Source organism: Triticum dicoccoides, chromosome 5B, assembly GCF_002162155.2.
Source record: "Triticum dicoccoides isolate Atlit2015 ecotype Zavitan chromosome 5B, WEW_v2.0, whole genome shotgun sequence".
Classification (NCBI taxonomy): Eukaryota; Viridiplantae; Streptophyta; class Magnoliopsida; order Poales; family Poaceae; genus Triticum; species Triticum dicoccoides.
Genome location: NC_041389.1, coordinates 183,580,650 through 183,599,781, shown reverse-complemented (window position 1 = coordinate 183,599,781; position 19,132 = coordinate 183,580,650).

The following is a 19,132-nucleotide window of genomic DNA, read 5'->3' as shown; positions in this document are numbered from 1 at the left end:
GATGGCGGGCCCAGATTCCAACAAATGGCTTGAGGCCATGAAATCCGAGATAGAATCCATGTATGAAAACAAAGTATGGACTTTGACAGACTTGCCCGATGATCGGCGAGCAATAGAAAACAAATGGATTTTTAAGAAGAAGACAGACGCAGATGGTAATGTGACCATTTATAAGGCTCGACTTGTCGCTAAGGGTTATCGACAAGTTCAAGGGATTGACTACGATGAGACATTCTCTCCCGTAGCGAAGCTGAAGTCCGTCCGAATCATGTTAGCAATTGCCGCATACTATGATTATGAGATATGGCAGATGGACGTCAAAACGGCATTCCTTAACGGGCATCTTAAGGAAGAACTGTATATGATGCAGCCGGAAGGTTTTGTCGATCCTAAGAATGCTAACAAAGTATGCAAGCTCCAGCGATCCATTTATGGGCTGGTGCAAGCATCTCGGAGTTGGAATATTTGCTTTGATGAGATGATCAAAGCGTTTGGGTTTATGCAGACTTATGGAGAAGCCTGCGTTTACAAGAAAGTGAGTGGGAGCTCTGTAGCATTTCTCATATTATATGTAGATGACATACTCTTGATGGGAAATAATATAGAATTTCTGGACAGCATTAAGGCCTACTTGAACAAATGTTTTTCAATGAAGGACCTTGGAGAAGCTGCTTATATATTAGGCATCAAGATCTATAGAGATAGATCGAGACGCCTCATAGGTCTTTCACAAAGCACATACCTTGATAAGATTTTGAAAAGGTTCAAAATGGATCGGTCCAAGAAAGGGTTCTTGCCTATGTTACAAGGTGTGAGATTGAGCTCGGCTCAGTCACCGACCACGGCAAAAGATAAAGAAGAGATGAGTGTCATCCCCTATGCTTCAGCCATAGGATCTATTATGTATGCCATGTTGTGTACCAGACCTGATGTAAATCTTGCCGTGAGTTTGGTAGCAAGATACCAAAGTAATCCCGGCAAGGAACACTGGACAGCGGTCAAGAATATCCTGAAGTACCTGTAAAGGGTTACGTCGACGCTAGCTTCGACTCAGATCCGGATGACTCTAAGTCACAAACCGGATACGTGTATATGTTGAATGGTGGAGCAGTAAGCTGGTGCAGCTGCAAGCAGAGCGTCGTGGCGGGATCTACGTGTGAAGCGGAGTACATGGCAGCCTCGGAGGCAGCGCATGAAGCGATTTGGGTGAAGGAGTTCATCACCGACCTAGGAGTCATACCCAATGCGTCGGGGCCAATCAAACTCTTCTGTGACAACACTGGAGCTATTGCCCTTGCCAAGGAGCCCAGGTTTCACAAGAAGACCAGGCACATCAAGCGTCGTTTCAATTCCATCCGTGAAAATGTTCAAGATGGAGACATAGAAATTTGCAAAGTACATACGGATCTGAATGTCGCAGATCCATTGACTAAACCTCTCTCGCGAGCAAAACATGATCAACACCAGAACTCTATGGGTGTTCGATTCATCACAATGTAACTAGATTGGTGACTCTAGTGCAAGTGGGAGACTGTTGGAAATATGCCCTAGAGGCAATAATAAAATTATTATTATATTTCATTGTTCATGATAATTGTCTTTTATTAATGCAATAACTGTATTATCCGGAAATCCTAATACACGTGTGAATACATAGACCACAATATGTCCCTAGTGAGCCTCTAGTTGACTAGCTCGTTGTGATCAACAGATAGTCATGGTTTCCTAGCTATGGACATTGGATGTCGTTGATAACGGGATCACATCATTAGGAGAATGATGTGATGGACAAGACCCAATCCTAAGCATAGCACAAAGATCGTGTAGTTCGTTTGCTAGAGCTTTGCCAATGTCAAGTATCTCTTCCTTAGACCATGAGATCGTGTAACTCCCGGATACCGTAAGAGTGCTTTGGGTGTACCAAACGTCACAATGTAACTGGGTGATTATAAAGGTGCACTACAGGTATCTCCGAAAGTGTCTGTTGGGTTGACACGGATCGAGACTAGGATTTGTCACTCCGTATAACGGAGAGGTATCTCTGGGCCCACTCGGTAATGCATCATCATAATGAGCTCAAGGTGACCAAGGTGTTGGCCACGGGATCATGCATTATGGTACGAGTAAAGTGACTTGCAGGTAACGAGACTGAACAAGGTATTGGGATACCGACGATCGAGTCTCGGGCAAGTAACGTACCGATTGACAAAGGGAATCGTATACAGGGTTTGATCGAATCCTCGACATCGTGGTTCAACTGATGAAATCATCGAGGAGCATGTGGGAGCCAACATGGGTATCCAGACCCCGCTGTTGGTTATTGCCCGTAGGGTCTACACACTTAAGGTTCGGTGACGCTAGGGTTGTATGAATATGAGTATGCAGCATACCGAATGTTGTTCGGAGTCCCGGATGAGATCCCGGACGTCACGAGGAGTTTCGGAATGGTCCGGAGGTAAAGAATAATATATAGGAAGTGGTTTTTCGGCCATCGGGAAAGTTTCGGGGTCTCCCGGTAATGTACCGGGACCACCGGAAGGGTCCCGGGGGTCCACTGGGTGGGGCCACCCATCCCGGAGGGCCCCATGGGCTGACATGGGAGGGGATCCAGCCCATAGTGGGCTGGTGCGCCCCCCTAGGCCCACCCCCTACGCCTAGGGTTGAAACCCTAGGGTGGGGGGGGGGCACCACATGCCTTGGGGGGCACTCCTCCCCCCTTGGCCGCCGCCCCCTTGGGAGATCCAATCTCCCAGGGCCGGCGCCCCCCCCTGGGGGCCTATATAAAGGAGGGCAGGGGGGAGGGCAGCCGTACCCTTGTGCTTGGCGCCTCCCTCCCCCTGCTACACCTCGTCCTCCTCCCGTAGACGCTTGGCGAAGCCCTGCCGGAGTTCTGCTGCATCCACCACCACGCCGTCGTGCTGCTGGATCATCATCAACCTCTCCTTCCCCCTTGCTGGATCAAGAAGGAGGAGACGTCTCCCGTCCCGCACGTGTGTTGAACGCGGAGGTGCTGTCCGTTCAGCACTTGGACATCGGTGATCTGAATCACGTAGAGTACGACTCCATCATCACCATCCCCTTGCAAGCTTCCGCTCGTAATCTACAAGTGGTATGTAGATGCAAACTCACTCCCTTGACTCGTTGCTTAGATGAACTCATAGATGGATCTTGGTGAAACCGTAGGGAAAATTTTAATTTTCTGCAACGTTCCCCAATAATCGCATCCAGCGATATTCATCTTTTTCAGAGTTTGGAAATATTTCATCTCCCTCAGTATGGAGTTTGTGGTACCACTGTCCACAAGGCATAATTCCTCTTCCATCTGATTGTCCACATAGAAAACTATATAAAACAAAAGAAGTTTCAATAATAAAACCTCATGTTAATACATAGAATACAATCTTTATTATATCAAATGTGTTGATACAATACAATATAAAGACAACAACAAACTTATGTTCTTATTACAATCATCACAAATGGACATAATTAAGTGGATCACTAAGGAGATTGAGGGACTAGTCGAAGTCGCCAAACACGTTGTTTGCGGTGTACTCAATCAACATGTTCTCCATTTTAGCAGTATCCTCAGGCAAATAAGGAACCATGGCGTTGCTCGGTCCAGGAGGAACATCATGCGAACCACCAGCTCCTTTTGCGCTATCCGGATGAAGGTTGAAGTTGGCTTCAAACCTTTTCCCTTGAGGTGCTTTGCGTCCCTGAGATTGCTAGTACAGCATAACCAGTGAAGGAAATATGCCCTAGAGGCAATAATAAAGTTATTATTTATTTCCTTATTTCATGATAAATGTTTATTATTCATGCTAGAATTGTATTAACTGGAAACATAATACATGTGTGAATACATAGACAAACATAGTGTCACTAATATGCCTCTACTTGACTAGCTTGTTGATCAAAGATGGTTGTGTTTCCTAGCCATAGGCATGAGTTGTTATTTGATTAATGAGATCACATCATTAGAAGAATGATGTGATTGACTTGACCCATTCCGTTAGCTTAGCACTTGATCGTTTAGTATGTTGCTATTACTTTCTTCATGACGTATACATGTTCCTATGACTATGAGATTATGCAACTCCCGTTTACCGGAGGAACACTTTGTGTGCTACCAAACGTCACAACGTAACTGGGTGATTATAAAGGAGCTCTACAGGTGTCTCCGAAGGTACATGTTGAGTTGGCGTATTTTGAGATTAGGATTTGTCACTCCGATTGTCGGAGAGGTATCTCTGGGCCCTCTCGGTAATGCACATCACTACAAGCCTTGCAAGCAATGTAGCTAATGAGTTAGTTACAGAATGATGCATTATGTAACGAGTAAAGAGACTTGCCGGTAATGAGATTGAACTAGGTATTGAGATACCGACAATCGAATCTCGGGCAAGTAACATACCGATGACAAAGGGAACAACGTATGTTGTTATGCGGTTTGACCGATAAAGATCTTCGTAGAATATGTAGAGGCCAATATGAGCATCCAGGTTCCGCTATTGGTTATTGACCGGAAAACATGTCTCGGTCATGTGTACATAGTTCTTGAACCCGTAGGGTCCGCACGCTTAAGGTTTCGATGACAGTTATATTATGAGTTTATGTGTTTTGATGTACCGAAGGAGTTCGGAGTCCCGGATGAGATCGGGGACATGACGAGGAGTCTCGAAATGGTTGAGACGTAAAGGTCGATATATTGGATGACTATATTCGGACATCGGAAGAGTTCCGAGTGATTCGGGTTTTTTTGGAGTACCGGGGAGTTACGGGAATACAGAGGAAGAAGTATATGGGCCTTATTGGGCTTTAGGGGAGAGAGAGAGAGAGAGGCAGGCCGCGCGCCCCCCCAATGACTAGTCCGAATTGGACTAGGGGGAGGGGCGGCGCCCCCTCCTTCCTTCTCTTCCCTCTCCCCCTTCCTTGTCTCCTACTCCTACTACATGGAAGGGGAGAAATCCTACTCCCGGTGGGAGTAGGACTCCTCCAGGGCGCGCCATAGGGGCCGGCCCTCTCCCCCTCCTCCACTTCTTTATATACGGGGGCAGGGGGCACCTCTAGACACAACAACAATTGATCTCTTGATCTCTTAGCCGTGTGTGGTGCCCCCCTCCACCATAGTCCTCCTCGATAATATTGTAGTGATGCTTAGGCGAAGGCCTGCGATGGTAGAACATCAAGATCGTCAACACGCCGTCGTGCTGACGGAACTCTCCCTCGACACTCGGCTGGATCGGAGTACGAGGGACGTCATCGAGCTGAACGTGTGCTAGAACTCTGAGGTGTCGTAGTTTCGGTGCTTGATCGGTCGGACCGTGAAGACGTACGACTACATCAACCGCGTTGTTCTAACGCTTCCGCTTTCGGTCTACGAGGGTACGTGGACAACACTCTCCCCTCTCGTTGCTAGGCATCATCATGATCTTGCGTGTGCGTAGAATTTTTTTTGAAATGACTACGTTCCCAACAATGGTATCAGAGCCTGGTTTTATGCGTAGATGTTATATGCATGAGTAGAACACAAGTGAGTTGTGGGCGATACAAGTCATACTGCTTATCAGCATGTCATACTTTGGTTCGGCAGTATTGTTGGATGAAGCGGCCCGGACCGACATTACGCGTACGCTTACGCGAGACTGGTTCTACCGACGTGCTTTGCACACACGTGGCTGGCGGGTGTCAGTTTCTCCAACTTTAGTCGAACCGAGTGTGGCTACGCCCGGTCCTTGCGAAGGTTAAAACAACACTAACTTGACAAACTATCGTTGTGGTTTTGATGCGTGGGTAAGAACGGTTCTTGCTCAGCCCGTAGCAGCCACGTAAAATTTGCAACAACAAAGTAGAGGACGTCTAACTTGTTTTCGCCGGGCATGTTGTGATGTGATATGGTCAAGACGTGATGCTATATTTTATTGTATGAGATGATCATGTTTTGTAACCGAGTTATCGGCAACTGGAAGGAGCCATATGGTTGTCACTTTATTGTATGAAATGCAAGCGCCCTGTAATTGCTTTACTTTATCACTAAGCGGTAGTGATAGTCATAGAAGCAATAGATGGCGGAACGACAACGATGCTACGATGGAGATCAAGGTGTCGCGCCGGTGACAATGGTGATCACGATGGTGCTTCAGAGATGGAGATCACAAGCATAAGATGATGATGGCCATATCATATCACTTATATTGATTGCATGTGATGTTTATCCATTATGCATCTCATCTTGCTTTGATTGACGGTAGCATTTTAAGATGATCTCTCACTAATTATCAAGAAGTGTTCTCCCTGAGTATGCACCGTTGCGAAAGTTCTTCGTGCTGAGACACCACGTGATGATCGGGTGTGATAGGCTCTACGTTCAAATACAACGGGTGCAAAACAGTTGCACACACGGAATACTCAGATTAAACTTGACGAGCCTAGCATATACAGATATGGCCTCGGAACACTGAGACCGAAAGGTCGAACGTGAATCATATAGTAGATATGATCAACATAGTGATGTTCACCATTGAAAACTACTCCATCTCACGTGATGATCGGACATGGTTTAGTTGATTTGGATCACGTGATCACTTAGATGACTAGAGAGATGTCTGTCTAAGTGAGAGTTTTTAAGTAATATGATTAATTGAACTTAAATTTATCATGAACTTAGTCCTGTTAGTATTTTGCAAATTATGTTGTAGATTAATAGCTCGCATTGTTGCTTTCATTTGTTTATTTTGATATGTTCCTAGAGTAAACGGTGTTGAAAGATGTTAGTAGCAATAATGCGGATTGGATCCGTGATCTAAGGATTGTCCTAATTGCTGCACAGAAGAATTATGTCCTTGATGCATCTCTAGGTGACGGACCTATTGCAGGAACAGATGCAGACGTGATGAACGTTTAGCTAGCTCAATATGATGACTACTTGATAGTTTAGTGCACCATGCTTAAAGGGCTTAGAATCAGGACTTCAAAGACATTTTGAATGTCATGGGCCATATGAGATGTTTCAGGAGTTGAAGTTAATATTTCAAGCAAATACCCGAGTTAAGAGATATAAAGTCTCTAACAAGTTCTATAGCTGAAAGATGGAGGAGAATAGCTCAAGCAGTGAGCATGTGCTCAGATTGTCTGGGTACTACAATCGCTTGAATCAAGTGGGAGTTAATCTTCCAGATAAGATAGTGATTGACAGAGTTCTCTAGTCACCATCACCAAGTTACTGGAACTTCGCGATGAACTATAGTATGCAAGGGATGACGAAAACGATTCCCGATCTCTTCGTGATGCTGAAATCGACGAAGGTAGAAATCAAGAAAGAGCATCAAGTGTTGATGATTGACAAGACCACTAGTTTCAAGAAAAGGGCAAAGGGAAAGAAAGGGAACTTCAAGTAGAATGGCAAGCAAGTTGTCACTCCCGCGAAGAAGCCCAAAGCTGGACCAAAGCCTGAAACTGAGTGCTTCTACTGCAAAGGAAATGGTCACTGGAAGTGGAAATGCCCTGAATATTTGGTAGATAAGAAGGATGGCAAAGTGAACAAGGGTATATTTGATATACATGTTATTGATGTGTACCTTACAAGTGTTTATAGTAACCCCTGGGTACTTGATACTTGTTCGGTTGCTAAGATTAGTCACTCGAAACAGGAGTTACAGAATAAACTGAGACTAGTTGAGGGTGAAGTGACGATGTGTGTTGGAAGTGGTTCCAAGATTGATATGATCATCATCGCACACTCCCCATACTTTCGGGATTAGTGTTAAACCTAAATAAATGTTATTTGGCATTTGCCTTGAGCATGAATATGATTTGATCATGTTTATTGCAATACGGTTATTCATTTAAAGTCAGAGAATAAATGTTGTTCTATTTACATGAATAAAACCTTCAATGGTCATACACCCAATCAAAATAGTTTGTTGGATCTCGATCGTAGTGATACACATATTCATAATATTGATGCCAAAAGATGCAAAGTTAATAATGATAGTGCAACTTATTTGTGGCACTGCCGTTTGGGTCATATCGGTGTAAAGCGCATGAAGAAACTCCATAAAGATGGATTTTTGGAATCACTTGGTTATGAATCATTTGATGCTTGCGAACCGTGCCTTTTGGGCAAGATGACTAAAACTCCATTCTCCGGAACAATGGAACGAGCTACTGACTTGTTGGAAATAATACATACTGATGTATGCAGACCAATGAGTATTAAGGCTCGTGGCGGGTATCGTTATTTTCTGACCTTCACAAATGATTTGAGCAGATATGAGTATATCTACTTAATGAAACATAAGTCTGAAACAGTTGAAAGGTTCAAAGAATTTCAGAGTGAAGTGGAAAATCATCGTAACAAGAAAATAAAGTTTCTACAATCTGATCGTGGAGATGAATATTTGAGTTACGAGTTTGGCCTTCAGTTAAAATAATGTGGAATAGTTTCACAAACTCATGCCACGTGGAACACCACAGCGTAACGGTGTGTCCGAACGTCATAACCGCACTTTATTTGATATGGTGCGATCAATGATGTCTCTTGCCGATTTACCAATATCGTTTTGGGGTTATGCATTAGAGATAGCTGCATTCACGTTAAAATAGGGCACCATCTAAATCCGTTGAGACGACACCGTATGAACTATGGTTTAGCAATAAACCTAAGTTGTCGTTTCTTAAAGTTTGGGGCTGCGATGCTTATGTGAAATAGTTTCAACCTGATAAGCTCAAACCCAAATCGGAGAAGTGTGTCTTCATAGAATACCCAAAGGAAACTGTTGGGTACACCTTCTATCACAGATCCGAAGGCAAAATATTCGTTGCTAAGAATGGATCCTTTCTAGAGACTCGAAAGAAGTGAGTGGGAGGAAAGTAGAGCTTGATAAGGTAATTTGTACCTTCTCCCGAATTGGAAAGTAGTTCATCACAGAAATCAGTTCCAGTGATTCCTACACCAATTAGTGAGGAAGCCAATGATGATGATCATGAAACTTCAGATTAAGTTACTACAAACCTCGTAGGTCTTCCAAAGTACAGTCCGCACCAGAGTGGTACGGTAATCCTATTCTGGAAATCATGTTACTAGACCATGATGAACCTACGAACTATGAGGAAGTGATGATGAGCCCAGATTCCGCAAAATGGCTGGAGGCCATGAAATCTGAGATAGGATCCATGTATGAGAACAAAGTGTGGACTTTGATGGACTTGCCCGATGATCGGCAAGCCATAGAAAACAAATGGATCTTCAAGAGAAAGACGGACATTGATAGTGGTGTTACTATCTACAAAGTTAGACTTGTCGAAAAAGGTTTTTGACAAAGTTCAAGATGTTGAATATGATGAGTTTTTCCTCACTCGTATTGATGCTTAAGTCTGTCCGAATCATGTTTGCAATTGCCACATTTTATGAAATCTGGCAAATGGATGTCAAAACTGCATTCCTTAATGGTTTTCTTAAAGAACAGTTGTATATGATGCAACCAGAAGGTTTTGTCAATCCTAAAGGTGCTAACAAAATGTGCAAGCTCCAGCGATCCATCTATGGACTGGTGCAAGCATCTCAGAGTTGGAATATACGCTTTGATAAGTTGATCAAAGCATATAGTTTTATACAAACTTGCGGTGAAGCCTGTATTTACAATAAAGTGAGTGGGAGCACTACCGCCTTTCTGATAAATATATGTGAGTAACATATTGTTGATCAGAAATGATGTAGAATTTTTCTGGAAAGCATAAAGGAGTATTTGAAAGGAGTTCTTTAATAGAAAGACCTCAGTAAAGCTACTTACATATTGAGCATCAAGATCTATTGAGATAGATCAAGACGCTTGATAAGTTTTTCAATAAGTACATACCTTGTCAAGATTTTGAAGTAGTTCAAAAATGGAACAGTCAAAGAAAGAATTCTTGCATGTGTTGCAAAGGTGTGAAATTGAGTAAGACTCAAATCTCGACCACAGTAGAAAATAGAAAAAGAGAATGAAAGTCATTCCCTATGCCTCAGTCATAGGTTCTATAAAGTATGCTATGCTATGTACAAGACCTATTGTATACCTTGCTCTGAATTTGGCAAGGGAGTACAATAGTGATCTAGGAGTAGATCACTGGACATTGGTCAAGAATATCCTTAGTGGGGACTAAGGAAATATTTCTCGATTATGGAGGTGATAAAAGAGCCCGTCGTAAAGAGTTACATCAGTGCAAGCTTTTACACCGATCCAGATGACTCTAAGTCTCAATCTGGATACATATTGAAAGTGGAGCAATTAGCTAGAGTAGCTCCGTGTAGAGCATTGTAGACATAAAATATTTGCAAAATACATACGGCTCTGAATGTGACAGACCCGTTGACTAAGCTTCTCTCACGAGCAAAAACATGATGACACCCTAGTAATCTTTGGGTGTTAATCACATAGCGATGTGAACTAGATTATTGACTCTAGTAAACCCTTTGGGTGTTGGTCACATGACGATGTGAACTATGGGTGTTAATCATATACAGATATGAATATTGGTGTTAAATCACATGGCGATGTGAACTAGATTATTGACTCTAGTGCAACTAGGAGACTGAAGAAATATGCCCTAGAGGCAATAATAAAGTTATTATTTATTTCCTTATTTCATGATAAATGTTTATTATTCATGCTAGAATTGTATTAACCGGAAACATAATACATGTGTGAATACATAGACAAACATAGTGTCACTAGTATGCCTCTACTTGACTAGCTTGTTGATCAAAGATGGTTGTGTTTCCTAGCCATAGGCATGAGTTGTCATTTGATTAACGGGATCACATCATTAGAAGAAGGATGTGTTTGACTTGACCCATTCCGTTAGCTTAGCAGTTGATCGTTTAGTATATTGCTATTGCTTTCTTCATGACGTATACATGTTCCTATGACTATGAGATTATGCAACTCCCGTTTACCGGAGGAACACTTTGTACCAAACGTCACAACGTAACTGGGTGATTATAAAGGAGCTCTACAGGTGTCTCCGAAGGTACATGTTGAGTTGGCTTATTTCGAGATTATGATTTGTCACTCCGATTGTCGGAGAGGTATCTCTGGGCCCTCTCGGTAATGCACATCACTATAAGCCTTGCAAGCAATGTAGCTAATGAGTTAGTTACAAAATGATGCATTATGTAACGAGTAAAGAGACTTGCCGGTAACGAGATTGAACTAGGTATTGAGATACCGATGATCAAATCTCGGGCAAGTAACATACCGATGACAAAGGGAACAACGTATGTTGTTATGCGGTTTGACCGATAAAGATCTTCATAGAATATGTAGGAGCCTATATGAGCATCCAGGTTCCGCTATTGGTTATTGACCGGAAAACGTGTCTCGGTCATTGTCTACATAGTTCTCGAACCCGTAGGGTCCGCACGCTTAAGGTTTCGATGGCAGTTATATTATGAGTTTATGTGCTTTGATGTACCGAAGGAGTTCGGAGTCCCGGATGAGTTCGGGGACATGACGAGGAGTCTCAAAATGGTCGAGACGTAAAGATCAATATATTGGACGACTATATTCGGACATCGGAAGGGTTTCGAGTGATTCGGGTATTTTTCGGAGTACCGGAGAGTTACGGGAATACGGAGGAAGAAGTATATGGGCCTTATTGGGCTTTAGGGGAGAGAGAGAGAGGCAGGCCGCGCGCCCCCCAATGACTAGTCTGAATTGGACTAGGGGGAGGGGCGGCGCCCCCTCCTTCCTTCTCTTCCCTCTCCCCCTTCCTTGTCTCCTACTCCTACTACATGGAAGGGGAGAAATCCTACTCCCGGTAGGAGTAGGACTCCTCCAGGGCGCGCCATAGGGGCCGGCCCTCTCCCCCTCCTCCACTCCTTTATATACGGGGGCAGGAGGCACCTCTAGACACAACAACAATTGATCTCTTGATCTCTTAGTCGTGTGCGGTGCCCCCCCTCCACCATAGTCCTCCTCGATAATATTGTAGCGATGCTTAGGCGAAGCCCTGCGATGGTAGAACATCAAGATCGTCAACACGCCGTCGTGCTGACGGAACTCTCCCTCGACACTTGGCTGGATCGGAGTACGAGGGACGTCAACGAGTTGAACGTGTGCTAGAACTCGGAGGTGTCGTAGTTTCGGTGCTTGATCGGTCAGGCCGTGAAGACGTACGACTACATCAACCGCATTGTTCTAACGCTTCCGCTTTCGGTCTACGAGGGTACATGGACAACACTCTTCCCTCTCGTTGCTATGCATCACCATGATCTTGCGTGTGCGTAGGAAATTTTTTGAAATGACTACGTTCCCCAACAGTGGTATCAGAGCCTGGTTTTATGCGTAGATGTTATATGCACGAGTAGAACACAAGTGAGTTGTGGGCGATACAAGTCATACTGCTTACCAGCATGTCATACTTTGGTTCGGCGGTATTGTTGGATGAAGCGGCCCGGACCGACATTACGCGTACGCTTACGCGGAATTGGTTCTACCGACGTGTTTTGCACACACGTGGCTGGCGGGTGTCAGTTTCTCCAACTTTAGTCGAACCGAGTGTAGCTACGCCCGGTCCTTGCGAAGGTTAAAACAGCACTAACTTGACAAACTATCGTTGTGGTTTTGATGCGTAGGTAAGAACGGTTCTTGCTCAGCCCGTAGCAGCCACGTAAAATTTGCAACAACAAAGTAGAGGACGTCTAACTTGTTTTTGCAGGGCGTGTTGTGATGTGATATGGTCAAGACGTGATGCTATATTTTATTGTATGAGATGATCATGTTTTGTAACTGAGTTATCGGCAACTGGCAGGAGCCATATGGTTGTCGCTTTATTGTATGAAATGCAAGCGCCCTATAATTGCTTTACTTTATCACTAAGCGGTAGCGATAGTCGTAGAAGCAATAGATGGCGGAACGACAATGATGCTACGATGGAGATCAAGGTGTCCCGCCGGTGACGGTGCTAATCACGATGGTGATTCGGAGATGGAGATCACAAGCACAAGATGATGATGGCCATATCATATCACTTATATTGATTGCATGTGATGTTTATCCTTTATGCATCTCATCTTGCTTTGATTGACGGTAGCATTTTAAGATGATCTCTCACTAATTATCAAGAAGTGTTCTCCTTGAGTATGCACCGTTGCGAAAGTTCTTCGTGCTGAGACACCACGTGATGATCGGGTGTGATAGGCTCTACGTTCAAATACAACGGGTGCAAAACAGTTGCACACGCGGAATACTCGGGTTAAACTTGACGAGCCTAGCATATACGGATATGGCCTCGGAACACTGAGACCGAAAGGTCGAACGTGAATCATATAGTAGATATGATCAACATAATGATGTTCAGCATTGAAAACTACTCCATCTCACGTGATGATCGAACATGGTTTAGTTGATTTGGATCACGTGATCACTTAGATGACTAGAGAGATGTCTGTCTAAGTGGGAGTTCTTAAGTAATATGATTAATTGAACTTAAATTTATCATGAACTTAGTCCTGTTAGAACATCAAGATCGTCACCACGCCGTCGTGCTGACGGAACTCTCCCTCAACATTCGGCTGGTTCGGAGTACGAGGGATGTCATCGAGCTGAACGTGTGCTAGAACTCGGAGGTGCCGTAGTTTCGGTGCTTGATCGGTCGGGCCGTGAAGACGTACGACTACATCAACCGCATTGTTCTAACGTTTCCGCTTTCAGTCTACGAGGGTATGTGGACAACACTCTCCCCTCTCATTGCTATGCATCACCATGATCTTGCGTGTGCGTAGGAAATTTTTTGAAATGACTACGTTCCCCAACAACCAGATGCTTGGGCATTGTGCACTTTTCAGTAGAATGTGTTTAGCATCCACACTTGTTACAAAGCTTAGATTTATCAACCCTAGGCTTTGAAGTGCCTTTTCCCTTTCCTGGGTATCTAGATCTCCTGTTCCCATTGCGATTTCGCTTATGCTCGAATTTAGAATGTTTACCCCGAAAGGTACCATTAAACTTCTGTCTATTTGCAACATTCAGATGGACTTCAGGTAAAGGTTGTGCCCCAACTGGGCACTGAGAGCCATTCTTAGCGAGTAGCTCATCATGCTTTTCAGCCTGAAGTAACATGTGAATAAGCTCGGAATAGACAGTGTAGTTTCGAGCACGATATTTCTGTTGGAGGATTCTATCTGAAGGGAGCATAGTAGACAAAGTTTTCTCTTTCTTCTCCCCCTCAGTAGGTTCCTTCTCACAAAAGCGCAGTTTGGAACATATCTTATGAACAACATGATTTTACTCACCGATGGACTTGAAATCCTGAAGACGGAGATGAGTCCAATCATGGAGTGCTTCTAGCAGGACTACTGCCTTCTGTTGTTCATACCTCGTTTTGATGGCCAGAAACAGAGTACTAGGAGATTCCTCCTGTAAATACTCAGACTTCAAATCTGGATGAATATGATGCCTTATGATAAATAAAGCAGCATAGTTCTGTTGTTCTGTCAGCGGCGTGGCTCCAGCCGGGAGAGGAGTCTCAGGGGGCTAGATTGCACCCGCAATCCCATGAGACGCAAGACTGGTCTTGATGTTCATAGCTCATGTAGGATAGTTGTGGCCATTGAGGGCAAGCTCCCAAACTCTTTGGCAGTCATCTTTGCCTACATGAGGAACCAGAGATAATTAATTGACGGGTGAAAATCATCATGGTTCTGTAATAAGAACGCACAAATTTGATGCTCAAATGTAAAGCTTGAAAAAAATCTCAACCTCAATTGTGTAAACATAACACATTGAAGATCACATAGATCTCACAGTAATAGGCTACATTGCCATTACCTTGTGTATGCTACAATTCATATATAAGGAGGGAGAAATATTCAAAAATTTGCAAGTTTGATATGCAAGAGAAGATGATCTCAATCGCAAAAACATGTTCAAGAGGACTTGATATGTGGTAAACACATGGAACATGTCATTCTTCCCAGCCGGTACTTTATTTATATTCAATCCATTACATAATATAAACACACAAATAATTACACAAGTCCTAACCTAGATTTAATCTAGAACTAGACTAGAATGTAAGTAGCAGTCAAACTAGGTACTAAACAGTACTAAACAGTCTAAACCAGCACAAATACAATAATTAGTACTACTGTTCATAAAACAGAGAGAGAGAGAAATGACGTGCACGGCCAACAGGAGGCAGCCGGAGGACCCGCAGGCGCCTGGGCCTGGGCCTGCACGGCCTTTGGCCGACCCAACCGCCGCCGCACCGCATAAGGCAGAGGGGGGGGAAGGCGATTACGGATATGGGTCGGATAATCCGACGCCCGCACCACCACTCGATCCCCTCCTCCGACACGGCGCTACCAGCGGGGGGAGCGGCCGCCGCCGCATCCCATCGGTCTCTGGTGGTCACCGGCTCGTCGCCGACGAGCCCTCCTCATCCGAAGAGGAGACGGTGATGGTGGAGGCTTGGCGCAGCGAAGTGGTGGCGAAGCCGAGGTCCGTCAGAGCCCATGAGCCTGAGCGGCGGCTGGGAGGGCGGTCGAGAGCTGCGACGGCGCGCCCGAAGAGGCGGCCGAAGCGCTGCTCCGCGCAGATGCTCGGGCCCGCAGTAGCCTCTAGTGGTGGTGGGGAGTTGAAGCCGGCACCTTCCATCCCTACTCCGAGGCTGGTGGAGCAGGTGGTGGAGGCGAAGACCCGGGGGACGATCCAGGCGCAGCGGCGACCCCATTCATCACCGGGGCGCTCGGGCCGGCCACCATCCGGCCATCATGGGCGCATGGCCATGGGCAGGGGGAGAACCACGGTGGGCGCGTGCTGTGGTGCGGCGACCCTGTCTCGGGGCGTGGTAAGCACCACGGACGCCCCCTCGAGGAATCGCCAGAGTCTACCCAGTCCGTGGAAACAGCGACCGTAGCGACGGCCATCCTCGTGGATCGCGCGGAGGAAGGAGACGAGGCTCGGCATCTCACCGCTGGCGGGTGCTCTTTCCCTCCCTTTCTTTTCTCTTTCGCTCTTCGCTGGTTGTCCTACATGCGTGATAACGTGTTTCGAATCAGAAGTGATCGAGTATCTTGATCGATGGTTACAGGCCCCTTTTATATGTCCCAAAGAGACACGACGATCCCTCGAGGGGGCGTCGGTTCCAGGAGATCGAAGGGAGGCGTCGGTTGCGGGACAAACCGCAACGACGGTTTGGGCAAGGGAAGATTTTCCCCTAATTACAGAATTAGTTTTAACAGGAAGCATGGGGAAATCTTTGGACCAGAAGTTAAGAGGTAGAGACTCACGACAGCGTCAGAGTTGACCGGGGAAAGCTTCAGGTGGCAGCGGACTCCGGCGAGATCGTGGGGGTGTTCTAGGGCACGAGAGGCGGCGGTTTTGGCGAAAAATAGGATGACAAGGAGGTGGTAGGTACTTATAGTGAAATATCCATGCGAGAGGAACAAGATCCAAGCCGAATCGACGAGGATTTGGATCGGGAAGGTCTTCAGGAAGAACAAGGGAACGTGCGGGATTTTGTCCTGAGGAGAAAGACGACTTGGCGGGCCCTAGCAGTCAGCGGGGAGAGATGTAAAAGAGAGAGACAAACAACAGAACTGGGTGGGCTGCCCGCAGAATGGAAATGGCCGGCCTGCTAGCTGGGCTACACGGCGCTTCAACGCGCGCGAGCAAGGGAAAGAAATGGGCTGCGCACTGGCTAGCCCAAAACACACAGTACAAGTTTTCTGGGAAAATCCTATTTACTAAATAACAGGACAAATATTTGGCCAAAACAATTATCAAATCAAAACCAAAATTAATCAAAACTTATATGTAAAATAGTAGTACTAATATAGAACACAGTGAACATTTTCCCAGCCCAATATAATACAAAATACACAAAATATTTTTACAAAAAATTATTTGGGGCTTTATAAATGTTCCATAAAATATTTTTCCACCGAAAATAAATATCTAAATATTATTCAATGCACATTCAACATATTGTTTTGAAGGAGTCATATTTCCTTCTCTAATATTTTTCCTTGAGTTGAAAATGATTTGAATAATTGTAAAATCAAAATAATAGTCAAATGAATATGTGGGAAAGTCCTTTTATTCCCTCTCATTAGAATATTCCATAACCTCCAAAATTTCAAATATGCATATGTAAAAGAATGATCCTATTAACAATCCAAATTTGAAAATTTGGGCTGTTACAATATCTATCCAAACTCAAGCAATAGTCCTACAAGTCTCAGGATGTTACACGGGCGCCCGCGGCTTCCTAGGCCTCGCGCATGTACAATGCGGGAGCAGGCGAATGTATGGGCAGCACACTTAAATGCGGTAGGAAGACGTCCCCATCGCCCAATGTGGTAGCATCGCTCGAGTCAGCATCAGCGTGGATAGCGAGTAAGGGAATGAGATCCTCTAACACCACGAAGGGATGTCAGGGAAGCTATAATACCCTGACATCTCTTCTTCACATCCATATAATTAAGCCTAAAATGACTTGGATTAATCTGTAAATTACATATCTACTGTATACATTTACAAAAATTACATACAAACAAAATTATGGTGCAATAAAATTAATTTCAGATTTTATTTTTATGAACAGTAATTATGCACATTGCCTTTGCTACAGTGTCCTTACCATCCCTTAGCTTCGTGACATCCCTTCATGATGTTAGAGGATCCGTTCCCGCGAGTAAGCGGACGTGACGCTCTCAGCCGGCATGCCCGGCAAGCTACAGAGCGGCGTTGGCATGGGTGGGAGAGGGTTTTAGATGGGCCGGGGTGGTCAGTCCTACGTGGCGAAGGTCCGGTCGCCGCAGACATTTGCGGCACAGCGTTGGATGGCAAAAACATTCAAACCCGTCTCGCGTTGGATGGTAATAAACATTCGGATGTGTTTCCCGACATTTGCGGGTGATGTTGGAGATGTCCTAAACACCTATATTTAATACCAACGTCAACTCTTTTTGCAAGGAAAATACCATCGTTATCTACGTATGTTAATGCCGGTGAGCAAATCTATGACCCTGCAATTTCCACAAAGCATAACGCCACACAATTTCTTTCAACTGTGCTAAATTTGTGCTAAATGCCAATCAGGGTGCCACCTAGTGCGTCTATAAATCTTTGTGGAATGCATTTATTATCCCATGCCGCAATACCGGTGGAATGGGACTTTGATCCACGTCAACTTTCACGTTGACTCCGGTATACAGGCAGTTGTCCTTGCTCGTAAGGGCATCTCCAGCCGGCCCCCCAGGAAGCCCCCCACGAGCATTTTTTGGACGCCGGTGTCTAATTTTTCTCCCAGTCGAGATCCCAAGACCTCAAAAAGCGCCGGATTTGTCTAATGTTACGGCCGGCGCGCGCAAGCGGAACGCAGCAAACCGGGAGGCAGCTGGGGCGCCGGCGCTCTCTTTTGCATGCAAAAGCCCCACAAGCCAGCCTCTCTCCTCCCTCTCTCTCCTCTTTTCCTCCTAGGCCCACCACGTGCATGGCCTCTCTCCTGCAGCTCCAGCCACGCCGGGAACCCGTCGCCCTCGTTCGTGTCGCCGCAGCCGAAGGCCACGCCGGGGAACGTCGACGAGGAGTGCGGCCGTGGTCCAGGCGACCGGCGAGGCCTGCCACGGGCGGCCGAGCGGCACCAAGCGCGGAGGCCACGGGCGGCCCCGGCACCGGCCCCAAGCGTGGCGACCAATGGCCATCTCCACCGCGCCGAAGGGCCACCGACGGCCGACGCCGTTGTTCCACGCTGTGCGCGCAGCCGCACTACCGCGTCGACGAGGAGGTGGAGGCCGTGGTGGCACGCATCGGTGCTGGCGGAGGCTGCGGGGCCCGGGCGAGGTGGACGAGCATGGGCGGCCATCCGCGCGCTCTCGGCCTCGCCGCTGGGCCCTCCCTCCGCCCCGGCGCTGGCGGAGGCCGCAGGGCCCGAGCGTGGGCGGCCTCCCCGGCGACGCCGCTCGGCCCTCCCTCCGCCCCGGCGCTGGTGGAGGCCGCAGGGCCCGGGCGAGGCGCTCGCGGGGTCGCGCGGGCGGCGCGGCGTGGCCTGGGCGGGACGACGGGGCGAGCCTGGGCGGGAGCGGGCGCGGACGAGGCGGCGAGCAGAGGTGCGGAGGCACTGGTGCTGCTCCTCGCGGACT